Source organism: Diorhabda sublineata, chromosome 11, assembly GCF_026230105.1.
Source record: "Diorhabda sublineata isolate icDioSubl1.1 chromosome 11, icDioSubl1.1, whole genome shotgun sequence".
Lineage (NCBI taxonomy): Eukaryota > Metazoa > Arthropoda > Insecta > Coleoptera > Chrysomelidae > Diorhabda > Diorhabda sublineata.
Window position 1 is genome coordinate 2533215 of NC_079484.1, and position 15609 is coordinate 2548823.

Below are 15609 nucleotides of genomic sequence, written 5' to 3' on the forward strand. Positions count from 1 at the left end.
TCAAAAATGTCAGTTTATCGATTCACCAATCAAAATATTATTGACACATTTATTTTTCACCAATTAGATGTCTTAAATTTGACAGGTTGCTATAAAAACAACCTAAATTTCTTGAAATTTGTTTAGATGGCGTGACCTAACTGCATAATTATTAAGTTATAGCTTCCTTGGATTGACAGCTGTCACGTACGAATGTCAATAGCATGAATCACCTTTCCTATTTTGCACCTATAGCATAATTAGTACGATACGCAAAATTTAATGTTGGCCATGACGACCTGTCACTGTTAAATGTCAAACTAAAAAAAAATAAAAACGGAACGCGACTTTTTATGAAAGAAAATTATTTATTGCCTATTTTGGCACTTGTATTTGTAAGGAAAACTTTGAATTATTTTATATTTGACATGTTAACAAAAAAATAATTCATTTATTATAGTTATCACACTTTTCCTAATATAATGTTCGAACAAATTGTTTGAACATGTTTGTTATAAAACTTGTGTGGTGTATAACTAATATTTCGATGGTTAGTGCTGATTTAAAATCAATAACAGTACAATAACAGCTACTTTATTTGAGTACGAAAACTTTCAACGGCATTTTTATCATAACCATACTTTTGTTTTGACATTGACGTATACTACCGTCTGTTACCAACCTACGAGATCATAGAATTCAATATGCAATTGAATGTCAATAAAATGATCGTTTTGACGTTAACCCTTTATGATGTTTTGTACTAACCTCACTTTTTATCACACCTAGTTCACAAATTCGAAATACATACTCAGTTGAATTCCTTTTTTCAAAACAGAGTTATGATATTATTAAATAGCAAAAAATTATGTATAAATAAGGAAAAATTATATTAAATAGGTATTTGTAGATTTTATATACGTGATGAATTAGTTTGCGTGTCATTTCATTATGATGCATAAACATGCAGCTACGCTTTTAGAATAAATTTACCTCTATGGAAAATGAAATTAATGTGTTTAACAGCATCGTTGATTCCATAAAGGAAATAATAATTTCTATCAAACTTCCCGAAATATGATAATGAATATGCATACTGTTTTAAACAATGTTGTATTCAGGTAAAACAAAATTCCCCATTCCTATTCATAATGTGCGAACTAACAACATATACATATCATAGATTTTGAAAAATAAATCATTTTCTAATTACGTTTTACACGTTTACGTCCAAGAAATACCTGGCCTTACCTAGAGATGGCGCTAGTTGCTTCAAAAATACCACTGTTGCCATGTTGCTTAATATTTGTTTGACAGCCATCAATTGGTAAACAGCTTGACGATTATTATTATAATCAACCTTTTTGAACATCGTTGGAAAAAAGATTAGGTCGAAAAATATATTTTTTTCCAAAATTTTTGTTTTCTTGGTTGGGTCAGATACTTCTGGAACCGTTCTCGTACTTTGTAAGAACAGAAAAACTAACCAAAAAATTGCACTCGACTCAAAAGTAAAGAAACGAATAATTTTCGAAACCAGAATCAAAATAAAGTTGTTGTTTTGACGTGGAAATAGAAAAGGAATTTTTACTACGTTTAAACAAAGTTTATCTTTATTTTTTGCCATATCTTAATGCCGACTACACAGAACTGTCAATTCTCACTTGCAGCCAACTTCACGGCGTATCAGGATGTTGCCGATGACTCCTTCAACAGTCAAACTCGCCACATTAGCAAATGCGCTGAATTTGTATGAAAAACTTTTCAAATATCACAATGACAACTTAGAAAAGCAAGTTCGGACCAATGGCAAATGATTTTCCAAAATGTAACACTCCCAGCCAAAAAATGTACGCATACTCCAAAGTTTGGCGACTGTCAGTTGTTTAACCGACTCTTTCTAATGCGATGTCTATCGTGTCTGTAAACAAAACAGTGTAGCCGTGTCCTTCGTTTGTATAGGAGATGTTTTAAAGTTTCTAGCCAATTACAACATCCCAGTGCTAGACCATCTACCTTATTCGCCGGATCTTGTACCGTGCGACTTCTACCTCTTTCTTAAGGTCGAATCTGAATAAAAAGAAACAAAATTCGAGTCCTCCGAAGCTGGGAAAGAAAAAGCGGCGCGCGTCCTGAAGGAACTGACAAAAGCAGACTTTTTCGAACAATAAAAAATTCGCATCAAGAGATGTAGGGAACTACCAACTATTCTTTACGCCAAATCAACCAGGAATCGATGTTAAACATAATGGTGATGATGTTGAATCAACTGTGTCCGTGTAGTTGTGCTACACGTGGCAGTTAACGTGTTAATTCACCATAAGTTTTTTTTATTATCATAGAATATTCACAGAACGGAAATGAAACAAACTTATAAACGTACATACAAAACAAACAGACTCGTTGTCAGTCCATGTCAATACTTAATCCAGAATAATTAATAATTACACTAAGGTTATGTTCACTGAAATCAACTTCCTGTGGATCGTCATATATTTGACTCAAAATCCATATCATTTGATATTTTCCAGTGCATACTGAACAAAAAAATTAGAAATTTCTAAATGTACCTCCAATTAGGATTGTTGTTGTTACCATTTTTGACGATGACTGCAAGTTTCGATGTGTCCAAATATTTGAGGTTATCAGAATTACTTGGGGACTTATACGATCATAAAAAGATGATTATTACCGATAACGCCTCAATTTATTACTTGGACAAGTTTATAGCTTCAATTTCATCGAATTCAAGAGGTAAATATACTCAAATTTTTCTGTAAAAACATGACGAAGAAAAATAGATATTTCTGAGCAAAAATTGCACTAATAATATACAGTGTGACGTATAAAAAATGGTAGAACGTTGTTGATGAACCGAAGTTTTAAGACAGACCAATAAAAACAAATATTTATAATAATAAAACTGACCCATAATTATTTTATCGATACCAAACCAAAATCACAGGTTGTCCATTGTTCAATAGATAAATTTCATCATCTAACTTGGCACCAGTAAGTAATATCTTAAGGTCTTAAGGTCTAGAACGTTGAAACCTTTCTTGAAAACATTCCGATCATGAAGTCAATATTCTATTTTAACTTACTGTTGACAAAAAATTGCTTTGTAATAAAGCACGTACTACACGATACGTTTGCTTCAACATTTACCTTCCGACGTTAGCTAAAACCTAACCTAAAAGAATGAAAACGTGACAAAAAAAAGGTGAAGAACAAACAACAGATACAAAGTCTTTTAAAATGAACTAGCATTCATCCGCAAGACGATAAGAAGTGACTTCGTTCCAATTTTGGGTCAAATGTCAACGTTCAAATGTCAAATTTGATAGCACGTCGACCACACGACGCGTTCAGTCATACCAACGTCCAGCGTTGGAAGCATTTGACGCGTCGTGTGATACCGACTTAATATGTTAATTCTCAGTAACCATTTGTTGCGGATTTTGTTGTTTATTTGTAGTTTTTTCATTGTTCGGTTAGATTTGATTTGATTTATATATTCAAAATAAATATAATCCTTTCGATATTTTGAATTCGATTTTATACAATTTACGTAACAAATAATGATGCTAATGCCCGTAGTAAAGTAGAAACTAAGCTAATGTATTACCAAGGAGTTAATCTATATTAGAATTATACAGGGTTTATCCGGAAAGTAATAGGACTGAGTCGATTTAAAAAAAATTATTGAGCCAATCGTTACAATTCTTTAAAAACTTTCAAAATAGGCTCCTTCTGCGTCGATGCAGCGCTGCCAGCGCGATTTCCAAGCATCGAAGGCGTCACGGAAGGCATTCTCCGGAATAGCCTTGAGAGCCGCGGTGCATGCTGCTTGGATCCCCTCTGTCGTCTCGAAATGCTTGCCTTTCATCGGCCTTTTCAGGCGAGGAAACAAAAAAAAGTCCGGGGGGGCACATCTGGGCTGTAGGGCGGCTGCGGAAGCGTTGAAATGCCGGTCTTAGTCAGGTAGCTGTTCACAAGAAAGGCGGTGTGAGCCGGGGCGTTGTCGTGGTGCAACTTCCAGTCTGCTGCGATGTCTTGTCGGACCCGATTGACCCTTCGCTTGAGTCTCTTGAGCACTTCCACGTAAAACTTGGCGTTGAAGGTTTGTCCAGGAGGAACAAATTCATGGTGGACGATGCCTTTGATGTCAAAAAAGACAACGAGCATCGTTTTCACTTTGGATTTACTCATTCTTCCCTTTTTTGGGCGAGGAGACGCCGGTGTGTGCCACTCGGAAGATTGCCTCTTTGTCTCGGGATCATACTCAAAGATCCATGACTCGTCACCTGTGATTACGTTATTCAAAAATTGGGGGAATTTTCTTGGCACACTTCGACTCGCCGCAATTTCTGGTCGTCAGTGAGCACTTTTGGGACCATCTTCGCGCACACTTTGCGCATGTTCAAATGCTCCGTCACAATGTCATGAGCCACAGATTTTGGTAAATTTAACATCTGGGTAATCAAACGAATACTTAGTCGTCGGTCTGTGTTCAAAACTTTGCGCACACGAGTCACATTGTCGGTGTTTGTCGAAGTCGAAGGTCTTCCAGTACGGTCTTCATCGGCGACCTCTTCCCTGCCCTCCAAAAAGGCCCGGTGCCACCGAAACACACCACTTCTTGCTAAAGCAACATCTGGGTAAGCCTGCTTGATCATATCAAACGTCTCTGTCGCAGATTTACCGAGTTTCACACAGAATTTAATCGCGTACCTCTGCTCTAACGAACGCTGCATTTTCGGCTTGCACAACTCACAGAAACACGTCGCGCGAAAATGCCTGTCCTGACTCTCCAGGTGCTCGGAGACAACTGACCAGCCGCTCGTTTGTTAGCTACGAACGCCCTCTACCGAATCCAGTCGGTGCGCGCACGCTCTGAAGTACAATCGCGGCGGAAGAAAATCAATCCTATTACTTTCCGGACAAACACTGTATAATTTAACTCATCAACTTTGTTTTTAAAAACGATTTAATTAGAAAACTGAGAATTTAATAAATTGAAATTTAGCTGTCTGTCTGTTAAATATTAGTTCTTATCTTATACAATAATAATTTTAAAAGTAGATAAATATTAAATAATTGAAGTTGATACAATATATAAATATGAAATACAGACAATTTATAGTGATGATAGACTTAATGAGGTGATAAAAGCCGTTTTTTATCACTTAAATCTAATACTAATTTAAGGTTTTTATCTTTCAGGAGTCGTGGTAATAAATATAGATAATAATAATAATATTTCTTATCGATCCAAATATAGTAACTACATGCAACTGGTAATCTTAGAAAATATTTCAAAATACAAAAATATCAAATATAATCTACATTCCTACAAAACCGTTATGATATTTTCAATTTCCAAAGGCACAACTTCAAATATTTGTAGTGGAATTACCGAATGCCCGGAATTTATTTATTCTTTGAGTTCGGATAATTTATATATCTGTGGATATAAATCTGGAACTAAATCAAAAGTATTACATTATGGAACAGACATGGACAGCAGGCAGGTTTTCGCTGTTATGGAAAGGCTCCGCAAGGACTATCATTATAATTTTAAAGGACGCAATTTAATTGTGGGCTTCGATAATTCACCATCGAGCATTTCGTTAAAGTAAGTTATCTAATGACGTAATTGTGTAACCCACATTTTTAGTACAGTGAACCAAGCAAATCATATCCCAATTTTAAAGATTTTAGTTTGAAATTTTGACGGAAGCTCCAAAAATGATGCGAATAACAAACCTGATTTGGGGCCAGGGGTGATTGCCACCCTTACTCGAGGTAAAATTTCAAAATACCACCGGAAATCGATAGAGAATTGAATTTTATGAAGAAAATGTCGAATAAAGTTTTTTATTTAACTTAATAATTTCTGAGTTATTCGCGATTGAAAATTTGAAAAAAACGTTTTTCAAAATTTTTTCACGAAAAACGCATTTTCTAGAAAAAATTATTCTTATCAAAATTGAAGCTTACAAAAAAAGAAAGAAATTAGTCAGTTTAAATTAAATTTTTTAAATAATATTCCGCAACTTATGAGTCACTAAAATTCATAATTTTCTTTTTGGTAAATTTATGCAGAGATTTGAGCTCAAATAACGGAAAAACGATCAATTTTTCATAAAAAATTGTAATAAACATTTTTAAAGTACTTTTCCAGACCTTTAAAATGAGGTTTTATAAAACCGTCTAGCAAGAAAATTAAGCGAGTTATGACGAAACTAAGTTAAGTAACTCGAATTTGGAAAAAAATGTCTGTAAATTAAAAATTAAAATTAATCGAAGCCCATGTAAAATTATTTTTGTTTAAGCCCTAAAAACACTTTCCGAAAGTTTGAATAGTTTGGAACACGTATATTTCGAAAAAAGTTGTTTAATGTGAAATTTTTTCTTCGATTTAAAAAAAAACCTCAAAATATGTATGAAAATATGTTTTGTATGACGTTTAAAATGTTTAATATTTATAGGGGGTAAAAATTTGTAGAAATATTTCATTATATCAGAAACAACAATTCATTTTCTTAACGAAATCCATTATTTAAAGCTTTCAAAACAATTTTTGTGATATGGAGTAGTTTTTATTGGTTGAATTATATTGAATTGAATTATATATATTTTTTCCACTCAAAATCGAAAATAAAATGATTTCATACTGTATTAGGGTAGTTTTTAAGGGTAGTTACATATAAAAAAATAGAAATATTACTTACATTGTAAAAAAACAACAATCATTTCACATAATAAACCCTATAACTACTTCCATTTAATAATTTGCAATTTTTCCATTCTGAGGGGTGGTTTTTGGTTTTTGTATTATTAAAAATATTGAGAGTCATTTTTTTTTATACTCGAAGAAAAAAAATTCTCCTATTACGACCCAAAATTTGAAAAATTTCATGGTTTTTACCACATTTTTTAAATAATCTTTGTATGAGGGGTTGTTTTTAAGGGTAGGTGAGCGGTAAAATATCAAAATATTAAAGTCACGATACAAAACAATCAACATTCATCAAATTTGAACATAACTATTACCCATTACAGCTTTATTTCATTAGTTTTAAATTTATTGGCGTAAGGGGCGATTTTCACCCCTTAAAAATAAAAAGCATATTTGACGACCAAGTCAGGTTTGAAGAAGAGGGTGATATGAACTTAATTCCAAATTTTCAAGAAGATCGATCAATTTTTTAGCATTTAACCTCAAAATAACCCCAAAATGACTTGAACCAATTTTGCGGTTTGTTGTAGATATTTCCAAGAAATTGACTGAAACTATTTAATCGAACCTGGTATCAACCAGGTAGTAGAAAGCAAAAGTTTCATTTGAATTAATATTTTATACAAAATCTGCGTGTATTCCCATCAGCTGATTACGATTATGTTTCATTACATGCGGCAACGTCGCGCTGTCATTTTGAATAAAAGGCGGGAACGCTTTTCGCAAAATAATTCTTAAAAACACTAGTTATTCATAAACATAAAGTGTTTTATTATTATCTGTGTTAATATTGTTTATATTTAAAAAAAATCATGTTTTTTATTACATTTTTTAAATAATCTTTGTATGAGGGGTTGTTTTTAAGGGTAGGTGAGCGGTAAAATATCAAAATATTAAAGTCACGATACAAAACAATCAACATTTATCAAATTTGAACATAACTATAACCCATTACAGCTTTATTTCATTAGTTTTCAATTTATTGGCGTAAGGGGCGATTTTCACCCCTTAAAAATAAAAAGCATACTTTACGACCAAGTCAGGTTTGAAGAAGAGGGTGATATGAACTTAATTCCAAATTTTCAAGAAGATCGATCAATTTTTTAGCATTTAACCTCAAAATAACCCCAAAATGACTTGAACCAATTTTGCGGTTTGTTGTAGATATTTCCAAGAAATTGACTGAAACTATTTAATCGAACCTGGTATCAACCAGGTAGTAGAAAGCAAAAGTTTCATTTGAATTAATATTTTATACAAAATCTGCGTGTATTCCCATCAGCTGATTACGATTATGTTTCATTACATGCGGCAACGTCGCGCTGTCATTTTGAATAAAAGGCGGGAACGCTTTTCGCAAAATAATTCTTAAAAACACTAGTTATTCATAAACATAAAGTGTTTTATTATTATCTGTGTTAATATTGTTTATATTTAAAAAAAATCATGTTTTTTATTACATTTTTTAAATAATCTTTGTATGAGGGGTTGTTTTTAAGGGTAGGTGAGCGGTAAAATATCAAAATATTAAAGTCACGATACAAAACAATCAACATTTATCAAATTTGAACATAACTATAACCCATTACAGCTTTATTTCATTAGTTTTCAATTTATTGGCGTAAGGGGCGATTTTCACCCCTTAAAAATAAAAAGCATACTTGACGACCAAGTCAGGTTTGAAGAAGAGGGTGATATGAACTTAATTCCAAATTTTCAAGAAGATCGATCAATTTTTTAGCATTTAACCTCAAAATAACCCCAAAATGACTTGAACCAATTTTGCGGTTTGTTGTAGATATTTCCAAGAAATTGACTGAAACTATTTAATCGAACCTGGTATCAACCAGGTAGTAGAAAGCAAAAGTTTCATTTGAATTAATATTTTATACAAAATCTGCGTGTATTCCCATCAGCTGATTACGATTATGTTTCATTACATGCGGCAACGTCGCGCTGTCATTTTGAATAAAAGGCGGGAACGCTTTTCGCAAAATAATTCTTAAAAACACTAGTTATTCATAAACATAAAGTGTTTTATTATTATCTGTGTTAATATTGTTTATATTTAAAAAAAATCATGTTTTTTATTACATTTTTTAAATAATCTTTGTATGAGGGGTTGTTTTTAAGGGTAGGTGAGCGGTAAAATATCAAAATATTAAAGTCACGATACAAAACAATCAACATTTATCAAATTTGAACATAACTATAACCCATTACAGCTTTATTTCATTAGTTTTCAATTTATTGGCGTAAGGGGCGATTTTCACCCCTTAAAAATAAAAAGCATACTTGACGACCAAGTCAGGTTTGAAGAAGAGGGTGATATGAACTTAATTCCAAATTTTCAAGAAGATCGATCAATTTTTTAGCATTTAACCTCAAAATAACCCCAAAATGACTTGAACCAATTTTGCGGTTTGTTGTAGATATTTCCAAGAAATTGACTGAAACTATTTAATCGAACCTGGTATCAACCAGGTAGTAGAAAGCAAAAGTTTCATTTGAATTAATATTTTATACAAAATCTGCGTGTATTCCCATCAGCTGATTACGATTATGTTTCATTACATGCGGCAACGTCGCGCTGTCATTTTGAATAAAAGGCGGGAACGCTTTTCGCAAAATAATTCTTAAAAACACTAGTTATTCATAAACATAAAGTGTTTTATTATTATCTGTGTTAATATTGTTTATATTTAAAAAAAATCATGTTTTTTATTACATTTTTTAAATAATCTTTGTATGAGGGGTTGTTTTTAAGGGTAGGTGAGCGGTAAAATATCAAAATATTAAAGTCACGATACAAAACAATCAACATTTATCAAATTTGAACATAACTATTACCCATTACAGCTTTATTTCATTAGTTTTAAATTTATTGGCGTAAGGGGCGATTTTCACCCCTTAAAAATAAAAAGCATACTTGACGACCAAGTCAGGTTTGAAGAAGAGGGTGATATGAACTTAATTCCAAATTTTCAAGAAGATCGATCAATTTTTTAGCATTTAACCTCAAAATAACCCCAACATGACTTGAACCAATTTTGCGGTTTGTTGTAGATTTTTCCAATAAATTGACTGAAACTATTTAATCGAACCTGGTATCAACCAGGTAGTAGAAAGCAAAAGTTTCATTTGAATTAATATTTTATACAAAATCTGCGTGTATTCCCATCAGCTGATTACGATTATGTTTCATTACATGCGGCAACGTCGCGCTGTCATTTTGAATAAAAGGCGGGAACGCTTTTCGCAAAATAATTCTTAAAAACACTAGTTATTCATAAACATAAAGTGTTTTATTATTATCTGTGTTAATATTGTTTATATTTAAAAAAAATCATGTTTTTTATTACATTTTTTAAATAATCTTTGTATGAGGGGTTGTTTTTAAGGGTAGGTGAGCGGTAAAATATCAAAATATTAAAGTCACGATACAAAACAATCAACATTTATCAAATTTGAACATAACTATAACCCATTACAGCTTTATTTCATTAGTTTTCAATTTATTGGCGTAAGGGGCGATTTTCACCCCTTAAAAATAAAAAGCATACTTTACGACCAAGTCAGGTTTGAAGAAGAGGGTGATATGAACTTAATTCCAAATTTTCAAGAAGATCGATCAATTTTTTAGCATTTAACCTCAAAATAACCCCAACATGACTTGAACCAATTTTGCGGTTTGTTGTAGATATTTCCAAGAAATTGACTGAAACTATTTAATCGAACCTGGTATCAATCAGGTAGTAGAAAGCAAAAGTTTCATTTGAATTAATATTTTATACAAAATCTGCGTGTATTCCCATCAGCTGATTACGATTATGTTTCATTACATGCGGCAACGTCGCGCTGTCATTTTGAATAAAAGGCGGGAACGCTTTTCGTAAAATAATTCTTAAAAACACTAGTTATTCATAAACATAAAGTGTTTTATTATTATCTGTGTTAATATTGTTTATATTTAAAAAAAATCATGTTTTTTATTACATTTTTTAAATAATCTTTGTATGAGGGGTTGTTTTTAAGGGTAGGTGAGCGGTAAAATATCAAAATATTAAAGTCACGATACAAAACAATCAACATTTATCAAATTTGAACATAACTATTACCCATTACAGCTTTATTTCATTAGTTTTAAATTTATTGGCGTAAGGGGCGATTTTCACCCCTTAAAAATAAAAAGCATACTTCACGACCAAGTCAGGTTTGAAGAAGAGGGTGATATGAACTTAATTCCAAATTTTCAAGAAGATCGATCAATTTTTTAGCATTTAACCTCAAAATAACCCCAACATGACTTGAACCAATTTTGCGGTTTGTTGTAGATATTTCCAAGAAATTGACTGAAACTATTTAATCGAACCTGGTATCAACCAGGTAGTAGAAAGCAAAAGTTTCATTTGAATTAATATTTTATACAAAATCTGCGTGTATTCCCATCAGCTGATTACGATTATGTTTCATTACATGCGGCAACGTCGTGCTGTCATTTTGAATAAAAGGCGGGAACGCTTTTCGTAAAATAATTCTTAAAAACACTAGTTATTCATAAACATAAAGTGTTTTATTATTATCTGTGTTAATATTGTTTATATTTTATGGTAGGAATCAATCAGGAAGATTCCAAATCGATGGTGTTGATTATAAATTATTCGACTTGATAAGTCAAAGGTTGAATTTTAAATTCACGTTGAAGGAATTTCGAGGTTATAATTTGACAACATCTAAAAGTCGAGCTTTAAAAGCAGTGAGTATGCAACAACTAAATAAAAACCTTATTATTTTAATTAATCATAACAGATTTTTGTTAAATCTAGTTTTTATTAATTGTATTTACTATAAACAGATTAAAGAATATTAAGGATTAGTATTAGTCCGGTCAAATTTGACCAAAAAATAAGAGTGAAGTTACGCAAATTCTCATCGAGCTGAAAATAAATAGAATTGTTTAAAATATAAATAAAAATAGAATTTTAAAGTTTGCCATCATTCCCTTGTGTGAAAAAAATATTATTCAAAGTCAAAGTTAAAAAAAAAAATGAGTTTTTCGCAATTTTCAGCAAAACGGTGAGTTTTATCAAAAAAATATCAAGGACAAAAATTGTAGATCGTAAAATTATCTACAAAAAATGTATCGATACTTTTTTTCCTACGAGCTATAGTTTCTGAGATATACAAAAAAGTTACTGTACTTGGTGGATTCCACAACATTTTATGAATTTATGAAGGTTATTGTGTTATCGAAGGTTGTGGTATGGAAGGTTTCTGTAGTATAATCTTATCCCAGGTATTATACGGCCTGTAATTTCAAAAACAATTACATAATGTTGAAGGGTGGGCTCGAAAAACAGGTTTTATAGTGTCGGAAACAATATATTCACACTAAAACTTAATTTACGATATTTACTAGTCCCAAATATGAAATCGACTAGATTGCAATTGATTTCTCATATTCGATTTTCAATGTTTTCTCTGTTTTTGATGAATGTTTAAATAAAGTTCTCACAAGAATAGCGTTTTTAACAATTATCCCTGTCCCATACTTAAGTTTACAGTACTTACAACAATCAAGATTTTAAAAGAGATTTTCTGGGATTTTAAAGTTTTTTTTAGTTTAGGAAAAATCGTATTTGAGCTTCTTCGAAGGTAATTTCCTACTTGGCATTTTGTTTCAGAAATTTATCTCTAAATTTCAAGTCGTTTTTGAGTAATACGAAAAAAATTCACTGTTGAAAAAATGCAGTAACACAAAAATCGCTTTTTGTAAGAGAAATTTTGAGATTAGGAAAAAATTACAAGAAATATTTTTTGTAGGAAATTTTTTGAGCTACATTTTTGGTTCCCTCACTTTTTTCGAAATTCGGCATAGATTCCGAGTTATTTGCAAAATTCCTAACCTAAGCTAAATCCAGAAAATCAGCGACATAACTAGCTTCCAATTGGGCTGTACTCACTGGACTAATACCCATGTAGCTGTGAAAAAATTAATGCTTCTCAAACTAAGTTTAAGTGCTTCCGAGGATCCACGCGGAGCCTACGGTCTGTCGCAGCTGATGACGATGACGATGACAACGACGACGATGACGACGACCAAAACCCGATTGATATTTTGGTCTCTTCAAACTTTTTGAGCGCAATTGTCAAAGAATTAGATTTAAAGGGTTAGACTCATGTGGAATCCATTTTCGAATCGTCCCCCGTGGGGCCCACGTTGGGAAACACAGCTCTAGATAAATGTAGGCTTTTATTTGCGTTTCTATTCGGGCTGTCAGATATAAATTTCGATAAAAACTTGATCGAAAATATATTTAATGAGATATAATCACTATTCATATTCTAAGGCGGGTTTCGAATCCAATACTATAGAAATTATTATCCTTTTAACGTGGTTTTCAAGTTTTTATTTAATATTTATGTTTCAGCTCAGTGTTAATGAGGTCGACGTCGTACTGGGTGGCTTAACATTAACAATTGATAGAGCGATAAAATTCGACTTCATCTCGCCTTACCAATACACGTTTTTTATGGCGTTTTATTTGATGAATCAGGATCGTTATCCTTCTGTAAGAGAGTTGGTATGGAATAAACTAGTCAAAACGGGATATATTCCCTTGTTGGTGTTTAGTACTGTAATATTTGGATGCCTATTGAAAATATCTACTGTAATTTTCAAAAATAATCAAATAACCAAAAAACATTATATAAATGTGAGTGAAAAATATTTGTTTCATCCCATTTCAAACGTTAAAAAAGTCAAATTATAAAAGATAATTATCAAAAAGTGACATTACGCTTCAAAAAAAAATCAAATCATTCAAGATCCTCATAATTTGACTCTATTAAGTCCAAATATTTTCATAATCCAGTTTCACCCGACTATAATAAGTATTTTATGAAGAAAAACACGTTTTTTCACACATAATTTTTTTTATTTGTGGGATAATAGTGCCAGAGAGCTACACTGGACGAAACTCACCGGCTACCACGACTCGGTATAATTCCTGACCAGAAAAGCATCAATACCACTTTGATTTCGTCAAGAAAAAGTTTTATATTGGGATTATTTTGAATATATATTTTAAAAAATAATCAAATCATTCAAGATCCTCATAATTTGACTCTATTAAGTCCAAATATTTTCATAATCCAGTTTCACCCGACTATAATAAGTATTTTATGAAGAAAAACACGTTTTTTCACATATAATTTTTTTTATTTGTGGGATAATACTGCCAGAAAGCTACACTGGACAACAACTCACCAGCTACCACGACTCGGTATAATTCCTGACCATAAAAGCATCAATACCACTTTGATTTCGTCAAGAAAAGTTTTATATTGGGATTATTTTGAATATATATTTTAAAAAATAATCAAATCATTCAAGATCCTCATAATTTGACTCTATTAAGTCCAAATATTTTCATAATCCAAGTTCACCCGACTATAATAAGTATTTTATGAAGAAAAACACGTTTTTTCACACATATTTTTTTTTATTTGTGGGATAATAGTGCCAGAGAGCTACACTGGACGAAACTCACCGGCTACCACGACTCGGTATAATTCCTGACCAGAAAAGCATCAATACCACTTTGATTTCGTCAAGAAAAAGTTTTATATTGGGATTATTTTGAATATATATTTTAAAAAATAATCAAATCATTCAAGATCCTCATAATTTGACTCTATTAAGTCCAAATATTTTCATAATCCAAGTTCACCCGACTATAATAAGTATTTTATGAAGAAAAACACGTTTTTTCACACATATTTTTTTTATTTGTGGGATAATAGTGCCAGAGAGCTACACTGGACGAAACTCACCGGCTACCACGACTCGGTATAATTCCTGACCGTAAAAGCATCAATACCACTTTGATTTCGTCAAGAAAAAGTTTTATATTGGGATTATTTTGAATATATATTTTAAAAAATAATCAAATCATTCAAGATCCTCATAATTTGACTCTATCAAGTCCAAATATTTTCAGAATCCAATTTCACCCGATTATAATAAGTATTTTATGAAGAAAAACACGTTTTTTCACACATATTTTTTTTATTTGTGGGATAATACTGCCAGAAAGCTACACTGGACGAAACTCACCGGCTACCACGACTCGGTATAATTCCTGACCAGAAAAGCATCAATACCACTTTGATTTCGTCAAGAAAAAGTTTTATATTGGGATTATTTTGAATATATATTTTAAAAAATAATCAAATCATTCAAGATCCTCATAATTTGACTCTATTAAGTCCAAATATTTTCATAATCCAAGTTCACCCGACTATAATAAGTATTTTATGAAGAAAAACACGTTTTTTCACACATAATTTTTTTTATTTGTGGGATAATAGTGCCAGAGAGCTACACTGGACGAAACTCACCGGCTACCACGACTCGGTATAATTCCTGACCATAAAAGCATCAATACCACTTTGATTTCGTCAAGAAAAAGTTTTATATTGGGATTATTTTGAATATATATTTTAAAAAATAATCAAATCATTCAAGATCCTCATAATTTGACTCTATCAAGTCCAAATATTTTCAGAATCCAATTTCACCCGATTATAATAAGTATTTTATGAAGAAAAACACGTTTTTTCACACATATTTTTTTTTATTTGTGGGATAATAGTGCCAGAGAGCTACACTGGACGAAACTCACCGGCTACCACGACTCGGTATAATTCCTGACCAGAAAAGCATCAATACCACTTTGATTTCGTCAAGAAAAAGTTTTATATTGGGATTATTTTGAATATATATTTTAAAAAATAATCAAATCATTCAAGATCCTCATAATTTGACTCTATTAAGTCCAAATATTTTCATAATCCAAGTTCACCCGACTATAATAAGTATT